At 38.7% G+C, this 19975-nt stretch overlaps 1 protein-coding gene across 1 annotated transcript in view; it reads right to left on the bottom strand.

Annotated features, from left to right (window-relative positions):
• The window catches only part of LOC122808514, a 1519214-nt gene that overhangs the window by 992121 nt on the left and 507118 nt on the right, over positions 1-19975 (bottom strand). The gene's annotated exons all lie outside the window — the stretch shown is intronic.

Raw genomic sequence — 19975 nt, 5'->3', positions numbered from 1 at the left:
TGGCACAGCTCAGAGGAGGAGCAGTCAAATCCGGGGTGGTGGTCTTCAGTTCCGACGCTAGGGTCGGAGCTGACAACAATTTACCAAGGCCTGGAGCCTGTAAGAGCTTCTGCACCAATCGGTCCATATCCAAATCCGAGAGGCTGACAGAAGACCTAGAGGAGTGCACCGAAGGTGCCGAATAAAGGAGTGGAGCTGCAGGTCTATCAGAGACCGGCTTCAGAACTGTGGGCTGCTCCAAAATGAGAAGACACTTGGCTCTGAAGGCTGTGGAGCTGATGTCCTGGACTCCTCCAATTTCTTAGACTTTTTAGACTCCCTGGAAACCTTGGAGTCTCCTGAAGACTTGGAAGATTTGGTGGACTTTCTGGCCCCATCCTGATCACTCAAAGCTTTGGCAAAAGAATGCTTCAGCAAGCCTCGATCAACAAGCTTCCTTTTCCTCTCCAATAAAACCCTCGAGGAAAAGGAGTGGCAGATACTGCAGGACTCCTGCAAATGCACCGCACCTAAACAATAAACGCACTGAATGTGCCCATCGGTCACAGACATCTTTTGCACACAGTCTGGACATTTCTTGAATCCAGACTTTGGGTGTTTGTACTTCTCCTCAGACATCTTGCAGAAAAACCTTTAGGCTTAACACTATAAACAAGCCAAACAAGCCTAAATACAGCCTAAAAGTAACAGTCAGTTAAATCACAAAAACTACACTTAGGCTCAATTTAACATGCCTAAAACAGCAGGAATAAACAAATAATATATAAAACACACACTCTAAACAATGGCTTGGAGGAAAAAATGGGCCAACACTAGCTAAATATGTATAACTACAATCTAAATATATATACTATTAATGCAACAACTAGAATAATAGAGAAACGCACACTCTAAACAGCCAGGCCAAACACGAGGCCACTACAACTATGCTAAATATTAAGGCACCAAGGGAAAGGTCTAATGGAAAAACCCACAGTAACTATTATAAGAGTAATCTAAGTATTTGAAAAGTTATAGAATAACTTGCGAAAAAAAATTTTGTTGTTCAAAACAGGCTTGAGCGAACTGGAACCACTGATATCCGTGCCACGGCAAACTAGATCTGAGGTAATTCCAGCAGAGCATCATGGGATAAGGGGCTTGGTTTTGAGCTACTGGTAAACCTTGAGATTTGCAAATGGCCATATCAGAGCCGATGGATCGGCTCCGAACCCATCAGTAAAGAATGAACGGCGAGATTGAACAACTTCATATGTATGCTTAAACCATTGCTAGATGAAGCCCCATTAGTGTTAAGAGACACACAGCACTGCTTATCTACATTGTTTGAAAAAGTAGAGAAGATGGATCTATCTGAAGTGCTACTGGTCACACTTGATATTAAAACCCTACTTACTGTGATCCGAATGTGGAAGGGATAGATTTGGTTAGATTGTTCATTACACATCATGGTCAGTTTAATCATAATAGTATAACTGTGATCTGCGCATTATTAGAACTTATTTTGAATCACAATATATTTCTCTATGATGAAAGTTATTTTATACAGAAACAAGAGAAACATGGGCTCCCCATGTGCCAACACATATGCAATTCTAGTGTTGGCACAATAGGAGGAAGATATTACATTATATAAGAATGATGCAGGAAACCAAACTGTTTAAGAAAACATGCTAGAAAAATAATATTTTACATAAATCCAGCATGCATCCTTCGCATATCTTTCCCAACATTGTTAAAGGACAATCATTGAGAATCTCCTGACTTAACAATGATACTTCAGAGATGACTGAGTCACTTGGAACTTTTTTATAAGATCTTTCAAGTAGAGGATATCCGAACAAATTGACTGAGAACATCTATACAGAAATAGAGACATATAGGGGTAATAGAGTGGCCCCTTATTTTTCCAGCAGGTAAAGGGATCATAATGAACAGTGCCCTAAGTTTAAATCTGCTGGTAGCAAGTCCAGAATACTTTTCACCTGTTCTAGCAATGTATATCAGTTTTGTGATATAGTTAGGAAGAATTGGCCTATTTTGTTGGCTGACGATCGGGCAAGTCCCCAATTTTATTTTTAGGAACAACATGAGCTTAAAAAGAATGCTGTGTTATGGCCCTAAAAATATGGAAGCAGAATCCTTACTGTGAGCAGGAACATTTCCCTGTGGGAAATGCAAAGCATGTTCCTTTATTGTTCAAGACCAAACATTTGTTCACCCTGTCACTGAAAGGAAATTTATTCCTAGATTATCAGCTACACGTAATAGTAATTTCTTAGTGTATTTTGCAACATACACAGAATGACATTGCTTTTATGTAGGAAAAACAACACGTTAGCTTAAAGACAGGGTTTCAGAACATCTTAGCAATATAAGGAATAATGTACATACAAATGCCTTGGCTGCACATGCAGAAACTACAGGACACATTGTTTTTTTTTATTTTAGAGTTCTCCAGAAAGTTAGAACTGAAAGGAGAATTTAGAAGTAAAATGGATAATAGCACTACAAGCCCATAAAGATATGGGTCTGAATGCAAATGTTCCATTGAAGCCAGCATTAATTAAGAGACATTGATTCTGATTTGTTTATTTTAGTAGCATGTGATTTTAATTTGTATATATTGCCTGTTTCTTAAGCTGTTAGCTTTATTTGGATCTGAAGAAGTGGTAGCCCCGTGAAAGGGCTCATCCTTCTACAATAAAGCCATTAAAAATCTAGTTTTGGAAGATAATGCTTTAATTGTTCCTGCTCAGCTTGGTTGGTGTGCTCACATTTTGACTTGTTATTTGGTACTGTAATACTGCATAAGTATGCAAACATGTCATGCACCTCAGATAAGTCAAATAGCTTTGATTAATGTGAAAAATTAGTGATTAGTGAAAAAATGCAGTTGTTTCCTTTATTTTATATACTTTATGCGATTCAGACTTTATTTTTAACATTTTCCGTAGTTATTTTGAATATTTATGTTAATATGTCGTAGTATCAAATATTTATGTTACTTAGAAGTTCATTTAGAGCATTCTGAATGCCTTGTTTCATATTTTGCAAATAAGAAATAGTTTGAGCAAGTTTTAATACCTGAAACTAGTTTCTGACCTGTTTTGCGAATGATATGTGTAGTAGGGATCCAATCTTAACTGAGTGCCTCTCTGTCTCGAACTGAAGAATCTGGATCCCACTCCTGACACCATGTCACTCGTCTTTCTCTAGTATTGATGATGAACAGGTAGGGTAGTTTGTTTATATGCTTTATTACATAGAAACACATCAGGATGGACAGCAGCATTACAAAATATAAATGAACTGATTAATTGACAGACTACACAGACATACATGCTTACATCTCAACAGCTTACTACAAAATGGCAGTCAGGCTGGCACGTGCTCAATATTTATACACTTGTGGAAGACCCTAGAAAGCTTCCTAAAGCTGTACACACATATTGATCTACAGATTGGTATGAAGAGGCACTCTGTTCTTATGCAAAATCAAAAAAGGAGGAAATGCCATGAATGACTGATATTCATAGACCCTGTTGGTAGAAGTAAGATGCACCAACAATACAGTCTTCCAAGTATGATGCTGTATGGAAGAAAAAAAAGCAGGCTCAAAAGGGGACTGAGTCATTTTTCCAAGAACAAAATTTAGGTCCCGAGAAGGAGGAATAGGCTTTCTTGCAGGCCTGATATGAAGGATGTCTTTTAAAAAATTGTTTGACTTCAAAACTAGCAGCCAAAGGTGGATTCAAAGGCAGAGAGGTGGAAATGACTGACAAATGAACTTTCACAGATGAATATGTCATACCAGAATTGACCAACTTACACAGGAAAGAACTGTAGGGAATCCCACAGAAAAAGGGTCCAGATCATGCTCGAGTCACCAAACAGAAATTCTCTTGCATTTAGTCGCACAAGATTTTCTAGTTGTGGGTTTTCTGGCCTCCTGCAAAACCTGAAGCATGTCTTTGGAAAATTGGTGCATGAAAGGAACCAAAATACTATCACCCAAATTGTCAGTTGAAGGGTGTACAAGTGAGGGTGAATGAGAGATCTCTTGTCTTGTGTCAGAAGATCCATCCTGTGAGGTAACTTGTGATGATTGCCCTTGGCCAGATGAAACAAAAGGAGGAACCAGTGCTGTCTGTGCCAAAAGGGAGTCACCAGGTGGAGTCAACAGCAAGATTTTGGGTGTGTCCCACGTGATATTTTGCAGGACCTGTGGTAGCAGTGGAAGAGGGGGATAGGCATACAAAAAATCCCCTAGCAAGAACATGACATAGTGTTCACTTTCCAAGCCAGAGGACCTGGCACTTTGGAACAAAACTGGGGAAGTTGTCTGTGCAGATGGTAGGCAAAAAGATGTACTTGAGGAGTAATTCACCAATATGCAGTGTCCAGAAACACTTCCCTGTGAAGCATCCATTTATGATGATTTGTTTTGCAGCTGCTCAGTCTGTCAGTAGGTTGTGCCCTGAAGGGATGTAAATCACCTGAAGAATCAAGTGATTGGGGACTGCAAAATCCCAAGCATGAAGAGCCAGCCTGCAAAGAAGGTAAGATTTTGTGACACCTTGCTTGTTGATGCACCTACCACATGACTGTGGTATTGTCTGTAAAAACCTTTAGAAGACTTGGAACCCAAAGGGACTGAAATGCCTGGAGAGCTAAAAGCAGAGCCCTCATCAACTTGATGTTGATTTGGCCTGTCAGTTGTTGAGACCAAAGACCCTGCACTTTTAAGTTGTTGGAGGATGCTACCCAACCATGATTGGAAGCATCCATGTACAGCTCCTAAGTAGGGAGAGAAACTTGAAAAGGCAGACCTGGATTCAGGGAAATCTGATGATTCCACCAGCGGAGCTCAAGACTGAGACAAGGTAAGAGATGGACTGGATATACTCCAGAGAGTGGCAGTGCTGGAACCAAACAGTCTTGAGATACCACTGAATCTTTCTTATGTGGAGTTTGGCAAAAGGAGCCACAGAAAATGATGGATGCTATCTATGTACCACAGGGCTCAGAGAAACTCCCTTTCAGGAAACACTGGATGAGGAAGAAGAGACTGGAAACAAGCAGTCAAAGAGAGGGCCTTGGGAGGCTGGAGACAAGCCAACAGTGGAAAGGTCTGATTTCGGAAATCCAAAAACTCCTGTACCTAAGAAGGAGTCAACACAGACAATTTGAGATTGAGGGTGAACCCCACACTGTGCAGCAGAAGAATAGTGAAGTGTAGATTTTGAAGAAGAAGCGACTGATAGAAGGCATGAATCACAGGGTCATCCAAATAAGAAAACATTTGAATTCTTTGAAGTCTGCAGAAGGCTGCCAAAGGGGCCAGACATTTGGTAAAGACCCTTGGAGCTGTAGAAAGATGAAAATGCAAAGCAAAGAACTGATATCAAGAAGAAGAAACAGAGAAATGTAAAAGCGTCTTAAACAGAGGGTGAATAGGAATATGGTGGTAAACGTCTTTCAAATCCAAAGATACCAGAAAAGCTTGAGGAAGTAACAGAGGTAAAAAGTGTCTGAAGAAACAACAACCTGAAGGAAGAGACCTTGAGAAAGGTGCTGAGAAAGGAAAGGTCTAGGATAGGCTTCCACAACCCTTACTTCCTTGGAACCAGAAACATTCCAGAATAAAATTTTTCCTGCAGATACAAGGGAACAGGTTAGATGGTTTCCTGATCCACCAGATCCTACAGAACTACAGGAAAATGAGGAAGCTGGCAAGGAGGATACTGAGAAAGGCTAGGAAATGGAGAAAGGGATTTCCAAGCCATAAAATTACCATTTTGAATGATGTAGAGAACCCAGGCATCTGTGGTTATCTGATGCTAAACAGGAAAGGAAAGGGTTATCCTGTAGGACAGAGGAATCTGGCCAAGGTGAAGGGGAGGCTGAATGTTGCATAGAGACAAATTTGTCAGGAAAAGAAGGTTTTTTGGCCTCTAGAACTCTGAGTGGGTTTCTCTGGGAAAATCCACTTAGGTATCTGCTTGCTAGTAGATTGGCTAGGATGCCTATAGATGAAAGAAAATTTCATGTAAAACAGAGCTACCTGATGACCCTGTTTAAGTGTAACTTAGACAACTGGATGGGAGACCATAAACTTACCCCAGGACTGTCACCTATGTCCCTATTGGATAAGGGCAGTCAGTGCTGATCCTAGACTTCTGCTGCAAATACAGACCATACAACTTGGTCAATAATGGAACAAGGCTACTTATAAAGGCCCTAGGGCCAATAGCCTAGTAGCCTCCTATGAACCTATGATTTATAGGGATAGTTCTTCTGGAACTTATCTATAGGAGTAACAAGGATTTGCTTCAGGACTCACATAACCTTGCACTTACCTGAACAGTTTAAAGCAGCAGTGCCAAAAAGATTCTGGTTGTCTAAGAGGAAATCTAAAAGTACGACTTGAAGGTACATCCAAGAGTATCTCCTCATGACAGAACCAGATGCAGCTGCCTAGAAGAGGTATTAGCAGCACCATAGCTGCTTTTCATGGGATGGTGAGCCACCTAAGAGTCAGAACTCAAAACAGAAAGGGCAGAAGTCTTACTGCCCGAATCCGGCATATCAGCCCCCCCCCCCCCCAAGCTGGAAGAGAAGATTCAGGACATATCTAGTCATGTGGCTGTCATAATTAATGGCCCTAAAGGCCAAAGAAGCAGAAGAAACACCTTACCTCTCCATAGCATGGCTATCCTTGTTGGAAGGTAACAGCTTGAAAGAAGATAGCAGTTTGGATGGTTTATCTGGGGACATGGAAACAACAGCAGGATTAGACGAAGGACTTTTGTAAATACTTGTGATTCTTAGGGACTTTATAAAATCCATCTGTCTTCTTAGGGGCTGGAGAATGACAGTCAAGAGCCTGAGAAACTGCTGTAAATATATCCAAAAGGCCAGCTAAAACAGGAAGGACTGTGAAGGTCTGGGTGAGTCCATTTGCAAGAGTTCATAATATCTCTTTTGAACCTCGGTAACCCACGAACAGTCCCACTTAAAGTATTCCATCATATGGACCACTGTTTCCCCAAAAGGTAATTCTTCAAAAGGAGAATCACTGGCCAGTAAATCATCTTCATCAGACCCCAGGGCAAGAGGAGAGTGGATATGGGAGAAATATTCCAAGGATTCTTCACCGGAATCCAACTCTTCATCAGTAGAAGCAGAACCCTCAGGCATCTTAAAAAGAATGGAAGACCAGGGAGCAGAAACAGGGACAGACAACCCTTGCTGGGGTTTCAGGGTCAAAAGGGCATTAAGCATCACCTGAGTAAAGTCCTGCCACTCTTTGTGAGGATCCTTAGCCAAAGAAGCCACGTTTGGTTTTCTGTTTTTTTTTTTTTTTTTTTTTTTTTAAAGGGACAGTTGCTTTAACAAATCTAGGAGGTTCAGACTCCTGCCTTGAATCAATGAGGGTACCAGGGTACATCTTCCCCTAACTAATATTTGGGAAAATAGCTCTGTGTCAGCCTCCACCTGGGTCACAGCAGAGTGAACTGCTGTCAGTACAGGACACTCCATGGATTCTTCATCCAACCTGATGGAGGCATTCAGTGGAGCCTGGACAGCAGCAAGTTCACTATGTGCATTTTTAGCTTTTTTTCTTAAGTGGCGGCTGAACTTCAGGGTGGGTGGATTCGGCCATGGTACCGAGTCAAAAGCTTCAGACATCAGTTTTCCAAATAAAAAGAGATAGAGGTGACAGATGATTGTGGAATGTCTTAGTAACAAATACCTGACAAATCTCATACTGTGTATGGTTGTGTGTGGCACTCAAAAAAAAAAAAAGACAATTCTCATGTCTATCTTTATGGGGAATCTGCCTCACACACTCATGTTTTCCCTTCCTGGATAACATGAAAAAAATATATAAGAGGAAAAAAGAAAGGAAGGAACTCCAACAGGGCACTTATCTTTGGAAGGAACTCCAACAGGGCACTTATCTTTAGAAGGCTAGGTAATGAATAAGCTTGATGAACAGTGTATGGACTGAATTCAGAAGCAGCATAGCATTCAGACTGGCAGCAAAGAAGTTGGGAGGGTGGCCTAATGGTTGAAGTGTTTGCCTTACAAACACAAGGTGCAGGGTTTGAGTCTCCCAAGGGATAATTAGCTAGGCTTAAAATGGCTGACAGGGGCAGTTAGCTTAGTACTAATCTATGAACCTATGAACCTATGAATCTGACGATTAGGCATCCATATGTCACATGTGTACTTTAGGCCTTGTGCATAGGACATATGTCTGATGTAAGATGCCTGGAAGGTGTAAAGTCCTTGGTATGCTGGCCTGATGTTAGGCTATCCTCAGAAGGTTATCTCAAGAGTAAAGAATACTGCAACAGTGATAAGGAAGGACAGTTAAAGCTATAGTTGCTGGGTCAAGTTTGGGAACAGTGTATACAAACTTAACAGACTGAGGAACTTTATACATCCAACCTGCATTTTTAGGCACAGCTGGCTATCAGGAAAATTACAGACAGTAATATGCACATCCTCCAAAGCTGACAGAACTGGAGGAATAGGTGTTGGTTCTGGAAATTCCTATGTAACAGCTAATAGTATTTTCTGAGGGACTGAGGAACCTCTGTGTTCTCCTAGTGAATGCACTGGATCATTTTGGAAACAGTCTCAGAGAAAGATAAACCCCCACAGGAAGAATTAGAAACTGAGCAGTTGTCTGAGTCTGAATCTGAAAATGGAGGAGAATACCATGTATATGTTCCTTTTCCTTCCTGTCCAGATTCAGAATCATGAATTTCATAAAATCATCTTTTACCACAAAGGATACCTCTTTTCCTAAAGCATCCCTCTTTCTTTTACCAGAAAATAGTTTATAGGAAGGATCAATTGCCTGAATTAGACCCTGAACCAGTTCCAGTAAATTACTTCTGTCCAATGAAATCTGAGAAGGATAACATACATGTCTAGAGTTTTATGTTTCTTTTTGACAGGAAAAATGTGCCCGGCAGTGTTATTAATGGCAGCAGTGGTTTTCTCAGGGATGGGTACAACATTCTGACAAAACAGAGAAGCCATCCCTATTCCTTCTCACAGAACTGACAAGAGTGCCTGTCCCTTGCCCTCTGAGGGGACCCCAAAGGCCAGAGAGGATGTGGCAAACCCCCAGCCCATAACAGCTACAGGTGCTACACCAGAGTGATCCAGTCCAAAAGATGAGTTGTCTAAGGTCCAGTTAATGGCCACAGCACAGTCACCTACCTGCAGCTGAGGCAAATTACTAGTACTGTGGTGGCCAGGGCTATTTGCTTACTTTTTTTCTTTTTATGGCTGGAAGAAGGACTGGCTGCGAGACTGACAGTTTGTTCCACAGTCAAACCAAACAAATGGCACCTTTTTCCCAGGGAAAACAAGTAGCAAAGGCCAGTAACAATTTCAAGTTTTTAAAAGTGACTTTTCTCACAGAAAAAGACAGTAAAAAGTATCCCAGAAAGTAAAATAAACACAATTTCTCCACATATTTTTTTAAAATACTTTAAACAACCTTTAAACTGACAGGAAAAAAAGAGTGCCCCCATTTAAAGGTTCAATGTAGTCTCATCATAGTCCTTTAAAACACAAACTCTACCTTTAAAATAACTTTCTTGAGCATCTTTTTTAAATAAGAAGTTTTTTCCCCCCATCATTCGGAACTTACCTGTCCAGCAAAGGAACAGCACAAGCCAACTGTTAATCATCGAAAGCCTCAGAGAAGTGTATGTACTCTTCAGCAACAGGAAAGCTCTGGTGGGCATGGCACCCAAACCTGTCTTTTTAGTTATCTCAGCTCAAGCCGGCTAATGGTTTTGGTGTGGGAAAGATGCTCGGAAAGTTTGGAAGCTGGCCAGCTGTTAAATCCTTGCAAGTTATAAACCATAGAGCTTAAGCTACTACAGCATTGATCAGTATGAAGAATATCTGATATTCCTATCATATACAGCTTGCTGAATTATGGATATGAGTAAATTACTTATGAAAACAATGAGGTCAGAGGCACCATCATTTGGGGAGTGTGGGGTGGATGTTTCAGAAAGGTAGCTTATTTATGGTGAGTTTATGTTCTCCCTAAATTTGTCCAAGTATAGTTTATCATAATTTCTTTTTGATCAGAGCATAGTTCATTTCTGCAGTTGACAAACAAGACCAACAGTGCTGTTGTCAAGATAAACAACTTTTACTTCTTGTTAAAAAGACTTTCTTAAGTGCTCAAACAGCCTGCAAAATGCATTCTGCATTTTACTGTCATTCTCACATTTTTATTATGAAGTAACAACATGCACTTATTTTTAATTGATGATAACTCTGCACTTCTCCATTTTAGCCTGTAAATGATCATTCACTCCTCCAATGATGTTTCTACTCAAGGTGACTATCTCATTTCCTGTCACTGAGTAGTTCAGTGATCACTGTCTTGGCAGCAAATCACATATGCTGTTTCTGCCTGCAGTGACGTGCATACAGCATATGTACTTTCCTGTTTATTAGGTATATTGTTATAGAAAGCAACATGGTTTATAAAACACAAATCTTTATTCTGTTTTATTTTCATATTTAAATATCTTTGCTACATTACCCTGATTAAAGCAGGAGCTGGTTTTCTTTGACCTTTGTTTTACACATCTTTTTTTTGTCTTCTGCAGAGCTAAATTAGGCAAGGTTCTTTTCTTGAGATCACACTGTTAAGCATATCTATAAACATTCTATCCAGGAATCTTTGTGCATTGAATATACTTAAGCAGTGACTTTCACAGGTCTTTCAACAACTGTGTTCATTTTGTTCCCAATACCCAGTAAACACAGTGTGTGGAAATGCTTTCATAGATATTGACTGTAGCCGAATGCTAGCAAGTCTAAGTCTTATGCTCGCTGGAATGCATGCTTCCCTTACTGACAAACCCATCTGCACCTTTATTTCTCTTAATGAGATGACCACTGAACTCACTGACTCCTTTAGGTACCTGAGTATCTGGTAAGACAAAATCAACTTTTAAATCTCACATTTAGTACACCTCTGAAAAGATACTGAAACAAATCTAGGTACCTGGTACTAAACTATAAAGTTACTCCTGACTCCCTGAGACTTAATTAACAACTGACAGCAGAATTCTCTCATCCCAGTTTGTCTAAAAAGTGCTTCTAATTTTGGGTCTTCACATGACAATTTCCAAAACTGCGTTTCCTGTTCCTACTAATGCAGACGACCATCACTACTGATTGACTCTTCACTTCCTAGGCTGACTCCTTTTAAACAGAAGTGAAAAATTGTTGGTTATCTCTCTTAAATCAGAGAAAACAACTGCTTTGTCTCAGACTCCTCCGCATTGGCGACTCAGAGACTTAAGAGCTGGAATGAACTTTTGCTCAAGGTTGGAATTCATGCTTTCATATGGGGAATTCTAGAAAAAGGCTCAAAACATTCCGGGAAAAGACTGGTCTCCCAAGTGAAAAAAAAAAGAGTGGATCTTTATTATCTACTAATGGCAACGAATATTTCCATACATAATTCTTATGTTGTTGTCACAATTAATGACCTCTGGATGATTTACTTTCAATTCCCTGTTTCCATAAGACACAATTTACACCTTTACTTCAAGACAAAGAATGTTTTACCTGATGAAAGATAGCAATAACATTATTGGTGTTTTATTTATTTTTTTATACTTTGTTGACTGCATTAGTCCCACTACACTAGTGGCCTCGGTGGTATTTATACTGCTAGGAAATTTTCTTCAGGGAATCTGGGAACTTCCCTAACTCTTAAATAGGTGATAGAGGATCTTTATATATACCTGATCTGCCACCTTCTCTAGCAGATGAGACACTGGTTTAAAGTCTCATGTGAAGGACATCACATTGAGCACCCCACTAATGCTGCAATGCAGTATCAGCAATTTGAGAAATTAATCTAATCACCTGAAATGGGAAGAGAACCCACAGTCTTCTGATCTGCTAGCACCAAAGATGAGTATGCTACCTGTTGAAACATTATGACACTGACACTGTTTTATTTTTTAACACTTTTATTGAATTATCACTTAAGATGTAGGCAACATACAGTTATATATAATAAAACAAACCATGTTAACATGTTCACATTTATATAATTATCATCAATCCAACATTACATAAATTGATCAATTCTTGCCTTCTCTTAAACCTCACACGTTCCAAAAACATTATTCTGTATGCATTGTTCTCACATTTTTCATTTTTTTTCTGCCTTGGCACACTTCATAGATTCCTAGGTTTATACAAGGCTAACAACCCCAGGGACCTTTTTAAGCCTAGTCATACATTTCTGATCCCCCAGTCACTGGTCCAAATTATGCTTGAATTGGTTTGGGGAAGAACTCTGCTTCATATGGATGGGAAGTCTATTCCAGAGAAGGAGTATTCTCTGAGACACACACTGGTCCCTCCAACATGCTCTACTTATATCACAAGCAAGGTTTAAGTCCTTACATCGGGTATTTCTGATGCAATTTGTTTTATGGATATGCAGAAGCTTCAAGGGAGCAGTTTCCAAAGAGGCCTTATATGCCAGGCATAGATGACCCCTTAAAGTGCTGCATTAACATTTTTCCATTTTTACCTCGGGAAAATATAGTAAATTCTAACATTGCTCATAAAAATATTAAATAAATGTTGTTGTTTAATCATTTAGTTGAGCCTGATTCTTTAGGACCTCAAGGACTTTAGCACTTCAGGACTGTTTGTCAACAACTGCTTTTTTAAGGTCTTGTAAATACTTCAGTGATGCTTTCCATTTCTTCCTTTGAAACTGATCTTTCCCAGTATCACTGTTGTTATAAAAGCCAGCCTCTGCGTTATGTAGCCAAAATATTTTAGTTTTACTATCATACATTGCAGTGGCTAGTCTAGCTTTATTTTGAGTACTGACTGATTTGATCTTCTTGCTGTCCAAAGAATTCTCAAAAAGTTTTTTTTTTTTCCATCACATTTCAAAAGCACTGATTTTCCAGTACACAACTTTTCTTTCAGTCCAGCTCTCACAGCCATGTGTTATTACTGTGAAAACCATAGCTCTGACTATACAGACCTTTGAAATCTCTTTCAGATTTGCCACAGCTTTGCTTCCAAGAATCATGCATTTTTTTAGTTTATGTCTGCAATCACCATCTGCAGAGATCTTTGAAGCCAGGAAAATAAAACCTGCCACTGCCTTCACCTCTTCCCCATCTCTATGTAAAGAAGCAGTAGTTCTAGATAACATAAATGTTGATGTTGAGCAGAAACACAGCTTTTCTGCCTTATATTTTCACCTTCGTTAACATGTTCTTCAACTCTTTCTTACCTTCTGCCATCAGAGTGGTATCATCTGCACATTTTAGGTTGTTAGTATTTCTCCCAGCAACTCTGAATTACATTCTTTAAAATTACTTTTTGAAAATGGTTGTTAAAAATACAGCTTTTGGCACTGTCTTTACTGTAAACTGCATCAATGTATGTAAGAAAGTTCATAGAATTAAATGATTAATGCTTCGTGGATTTAGTGCACACATGATTTCACTCCAGCTGCATTGCTATTTATAAAAGTACGTTAGTGTAGAAAATTAAGGCTATGAGATGTTACCAGTTGTTTCCTGAAGTCCTGGGTGTGATGCTCTCAGTCTCCATCTGGCTGATGTGCGACTCTGAGCAAGTCATTTAACAAGACAGTGGTCTGATGTAATCGGGAATTTGGGATAGGCTCCTTAACAGTCCTCTGGATCGCATGTCCTGTATCTAACTATAAACTTACACATCTTGAGGACTCACAGACAAGCTGTCGAACAAGAAACTTGTCGGACCAAAAAGAAACCGCATAGCTGATCAAAACTCAGCTGATCAAATGTGCCAGCTTTGTCTCTGTACAAGATCACGGTACAGTGGAGATAAGGGAATTTGCCTTTCACCACTGTACTGCGATATCGGAGCTTGGAGTTGGTATATATAATTAGTGGGGGGATTAGGGAGGTTTTTCCCCTGCTTGCCTTGTTTTCTGTTGACACTTTCAAGAATATTTTTCATATTACAACCTCTACTGTACACAACCTTAGGTTTATGCCCCAACTTTTCCTTCATTTCATTGTCCAAGTGAGTTTCCCATATATTATTAACACTTGATACCAAGTTTGATGTTTCTGTATTGTATTGTAATACCAGAACATTTGTGTCTAGCTTGGCCGTGTTGGTTCTATTAGTATTTAGACCTGCTTTTAAAATAGGCTTAAATGTAGTATATTTTTAAGCATAACTTATCTCTTCACTTTCATCATAAGACTTAAGGGCTAGCCTCTGTTTTGGAACATTCCAATTAATGCATAGATCTCTTTTTTAAATGTTTCGTCATTACTAGTAAGCCTAGATAACCTAATCATTTGGCCTTTTATTATACCCTTCCTCTGATTGAAGGGTTTGCAACTGTTATAGTGCAGTAACATATTGGAATATGTTTCTTTTCTGTTGTTACTACTGGCCAAGGTGCCCCCAGCAATGTCCTTAGTCGACACAATATCTAAAAATTCTATCTTATCACAGTGCCATTTATATGTGAACTCAAGGAAAGTGGTTGTGCCATTGATATATTTTACAAAGTCATTCATCATATGTTCCTCTCCTCACCATAAAATTAGCATGTCATCCAAAAACCTCACATACAACAATGCATTGGCCATAAAGGCAGAGGAAAAAAACATATTTTCTCTCCCATTCTAGAATAACCAGATTCACAAAGCTAAGGGCACATTTGGCCCCCATAGCCACTTCTGCTTCCTGATGATTGAATTCACCTTCAAAAATCATAAAGTTGTTAGTCAAGACCACTTCTATGAGTCCAACTAATAAATTGACCTTCGATTGTCGCACTGATTTGCTACCCATCAAACTTTCCCTGAAGACATCTAACCCTTCATTATGGGGGATTACTGAGAACAAGTTAACCACCTCCACAGTTAGGAAACAAAAATCTAAGCTCACTGTATTTATTTATCTTAATAATTCCAAACAGTGCCATGAGTCTTTGAGTATATGTTGTGCCTCACTTGCCACTATACTTGCCGATTTAGCTATATATGCTGCTATTGGTTCAGTTTTAGAACCTCCGGCTGCTACTATCGGCCTAAGGGGGGGGGGGGTGTACACATTTTTATGAATATTTGGTATTCCAAAGATTACTGGTGTTCTTGGTTTCTCAACTGTTAAATATTTTATGTCCACAATTTATACTTCATTTTGAAATAGAGCATCAAATAAAAAAAACTCCAATCCTGGCATAAGCTCTATTAACAGCATTTCTTGAAGTCCTACTATAAGTTGTGATAATCACTCAATATTTCAAACATTTTGGATCTGGAACATATGTGAGACATAATGACTATCCCCCACCCTTGTCTGGTTTCATTACACAATACATCTTGTTTCCTGCCAATTCATCCAAAATATTGGCTTCATCTCTTGCAAGATTGTTAGTGTTATATTTGGTCTCTTTGACTATTTTTATAAATTGCTGTTCTCAAAATTTCTCAAAAGACAATATAAGTGGGTGACTGGGGGGGGGGGTGAATATGCTCTTTCGTTTGGCCACCAAGTTCTTGTCCAAGCCTACATTACTGTTTTTAAAATATAAGCTGAGATTCAATTTTCTAGCATACAGTTTTAAGTTTATCAAAACATTTGCAATGTCAGTCTTATAGTTAGGTATAAAAAAATATCCCTTTTTTAAACAAGTTAAAATGTCCTTCACAACAATACATCACTGTAAATTGTAAATATAAAAATCATCACTTTCCAAAATATTACATTCCATTCCAACAGCAGAACAATCATTTTCAACTACATTCAATGAATCTTGGTCAGACACAGCAGATGAGCAGTTGTGTTAAATAACTCAGTCAATAAAAGTCTCTCCTCCAGCCCTGTCGTTGTCCCCAGTTGGAATAATTGCTGTTCCTGTTGCTCTGAACATTGTAGTTCTGTCTGCCTCAGGGAGTCTGTTTCCCTTGATTTTTCAGTGTCTCGGACCTCCTTGGTTGTTGACCCACCTGAAAAGAATAATCATTATTTCCCCCTTGTGTTGTAAACCCCCTTTCACAGTCAGAACTGTTGTTCTGAATATGTTCATATTTCATTTTTAGATATTGAGTTGACTAAGGACATTGCTGGAGGCACCTTGGCCAGTAGCATCCACAGAAAGAAAACCTATTCCAATATGTTACTACATTATAACAGCTGCCACCCCTTCCATCAGCGGAAGGGTAAAATAAAAGGCCAAATGGTTAGGCTATCTAGGCTGATTAGTAGTGACAAAACATTTAAAAAAGAGATCTATACATTAATTGGAATGTTCCGAAACAGAGGCTACCCCTTAAGTCTTTTGCTGAAAGTGAAGACAGAAGTTATGCTTAAAAGAAATACTACATTTAAACCTATTTTAAAAGCAGGTCTAAATACTAATAGAACCAACACAGCCAAGCTAGACACCAATGTTCTGGTAGTACAATACAATATAGAAACATCAAACTTGGTATCAAGTGTTAATAATATATGGGAAACTCACTTTGACAGTGAAATAAAGGAAAAGTTGGGGCATAAACCTAAGGTTGTGTACAGTAGAGGGTGTAATATAAAAATATTCTTGAAAGTGTCAACAAAATACAGGGCAAGCACAGGTCATTGATGTACAAATGTGGTGCTTGCAAGACCTGCAAAAATATAAATGATGGTACGAATGTCTTTATAGGAAGTTTTGAACATACTATAGGATACCCGCACAGGTGCAACTGCAATACCATTATGGAGGTTTATTTAGCTACATGCCCATGTTTCTACCATGCCCTGGTTTCTACATAGGCAAGACCAAAAGAAGGCTATGGGATTACATTACTGAGCACCTTAGAGACATTAAAAATAAAAAATGAACAATGCTTTATATGGTCACACTATAGAATGTCCCAATTATAAGAGCTTTTTTATTCTTTGTCATTGACAGAGTGCAGAGTGACTCTAGGATGATGAATTAGAATTAGAAGACAGAGAAACTAAATGGCAACTGAGATTAAATGCTTGTTGCAGGTCAGGTTAAAATGATTATTGCTCAATAGCTCCCTTTTTGAAGAAAGGACAGCAGAGGTTTAATTTTAAGTGTGCCGTGAAAACACTTATGTGAATGCAACTTACAGATCAACTATGTTTTGCATTTTTAAGTTTATTTTTAACTATGTTTTATACTATTATGTTCATTATTAGCATTAACACTAATATTTTTATCTTAAACGTACCGATTATTTTGGTTTACAGCATGTTATTCTGTATACGATATATTCAGGGGAAGTATATCTTTAAGCTTAATCAGGGTAATTTCATTGATGCAAGCAAAATCATGAATAATTGCTTAAGTAATTAGAGTATATAAAGGAAGTTATATCACAACAGAGTGACTCTGATGAAGCCAATTAATGTTTCTTGGCGAAAGCGCTTAGTTGGTTTTACTTTGACAGTGTTTAATGTTAAATAAACTTGTGTTTCACACAAATACTGCCTTGGTGACTCGCTTTTTTTATTTTTATTACTGTATATGTATGTTTAACTTTGTACCATCTTACAGTGTTTATGGTTCATGTGATGACCATGCCCTGGCCCAGCAATCAAGGAGCCTCAATCCTTACCATTAACACCAGGGAGGTCGTCTCATAGAAGAGAAAAAAGGATAACTAATACACACAGTAAAGTACAATTTCCCTTAACTGCACACAGAGATCACAGTTAATCTGGGGCTGGTTGCCCCCTTGTTCACCAGGTCCCCAATAAGACTCCCCATTGGCACAGCTATAGGGTCCAGGTCTCAGACTAGATGGGCAAGCTAAAACCTCCAGTACCCTCTCTGTCCAACCAGTGCTTCATGTCCCTGCCAAGTAGCTGACACACCACACACACACTTTGAGATAAATATTTATACAACTTCACAGACGCTCCTGGGAAAGGCTGACACAGATTCTCCAGCTGTGCCCCTTTACCCAGACTATACATTAGTAATTACTGCCACCACCCAACTAATAATATCAGCTACCAAAATGCCCTTAAAAGGGTGTCCAATTATTACTGTGCAATATTATAATCCAATGGTAGTATGACTAATGGTCAAGACTTACTTTAGAGTGGCCTATTACGATAACCTCTATAAATATGTAATGTACTCTAGAGCTTATCTCTACATAAACCAGCCACAGGTGGAAAGTTTTAAAAATATTTAATAATAAATAATTAAAACACAAGACAAAACTACTACACCACAGAGATATCTAAAAGTTCAGAGATCACACAAAAACATAAAATAATAAAGTAGGTTAGGTCTGATTTCAAAGAAAAATACCTAATTAATCCTTACTAGCTTGAACTATTCCTACAAGAAATCACAGTGCTAAAACTTACATGTGAGCATAAGGCAGACTGCTGATAAGTTGGATGTCCAAAGTCAAAATGCTCTCAAGTCTCTTGTGAGAAATAGTATTTAAACATTACTCACAAACATGTCTCTAAGGCCCTCCCAAATTACATCATTTTTGACACTTAGGTTTTCCCAGTATTCATATTGCATCATCTTAACACCTGATCTGAGTTCTCAGGCCACAAACTGCATTATTTAGCAATCTAACACCTGCACAGAATTATACAACAATAGAAGACATTTCACATGTATATTCTAAAAGAAACCAGAGCAATAAAGCACATTCCACATCTAAATTCTGGTCATAAACTTTAGCTTTAAACAATGGGCATGAAACCTTCATCCAGCTGTACTGGAATGAATTCTAATATGAAAGGGTCACAACATGCTTCACAAAGCCAGTAGAGTGCAGTGTTGTCACATTTTTTGCAGTTCCACGTTTCACAGTATTTTTACATTCAAGAAAACATGCCTGTATTTCACATTTATTTACAAATGCCAGAATTATATATCAAATTCTATTTGACTAGGCTGGCAGCCTTCGCCCTTCTCTCCCCAATCGTCACAGTTCACACTATCAGTTTTCTGGGAGATGTACATACATGCATTTATAGCACCCTGGACTGCAGAATTTTTCTCCTATCACTCCAGACAGTACTGCACCATAGTCCAGTAGCTGCCAAAGGAGACTAAAAGATAGGAGAAAAAAAATCAAGTATTAGCCTACTCAAAGTCCTACACAGTATTATGCAGTGATGTCACACTAAAGGCAGATGGATTTCATGTGAATTTTTTTTTCAAAACCAGTATATTAGAGATACACTAGTAGTACATTAAATTTCTTAACTGATTTCCTACCAGGCTTGTACTATACTCCCTTTCTGCTCTGAATATGATGATGAAATGTGGCACTATATTACATTACATTATTTTTATCTGTTCACTGGGCGTGCAGAGCTGGAGAATTACAGCATTATTTTCAGTGGTGACCTGGTCTATCTGGTGCACTTTGGGCAATCATACAGGAATATGTGAAATACAGACTCAGCTATAAGTAATAAATGGCAACTGACATGAGAACCTAACACAGTGAAGTAATGGGGACGGCAGTGATACATTTCAAGCAGTCGCAAAAGAGGTCTAGATATCCAACAAAGGTAATAAACAACAGAAAACACTGTATACTTAGCAGCTAAATGACTCATTAACCTAAGAACTGAAAATGCTGTTTAACTTGGAAATTTTACATTTTGTTAATATACAGTTTATCAAAGACAAAAATCTTATAATCAACTGCACAAAGCTCAGGTGGTGGAGTTGCTTTCACACAATAATTCATGTATCTATAACTATGCCAGGACAGACTCTGCCTCCCCCAACCTAAACTGGATTAAGTGAGTAATGGTAAAATGAATGAATGAATGAATGAAAACATTTTTCCGAGTGAGAACCCCTTTTGACTGAGCTAAATTTAGCTGATGCTTGTCAGCATATGTATCTTATCATTCA

Source organism: Protopterus annectens, chromosome 8.part0 (genome assembly GCF_019279795.1).
Source record: "Protopterus annectens isolate FY-2018-M chromosome 8.part0, PAN1.0, whole genome shotgun sequence".
NCBI classification, from domain to species: Eukaryota; Metazoa; Chordata; order Ceratodontiformes; family Protopteridae; genus Protopterus; species Protopterus annectens.
This window is presented reverse-complemented; position numbering and strand designations above follow the sequence as displayed.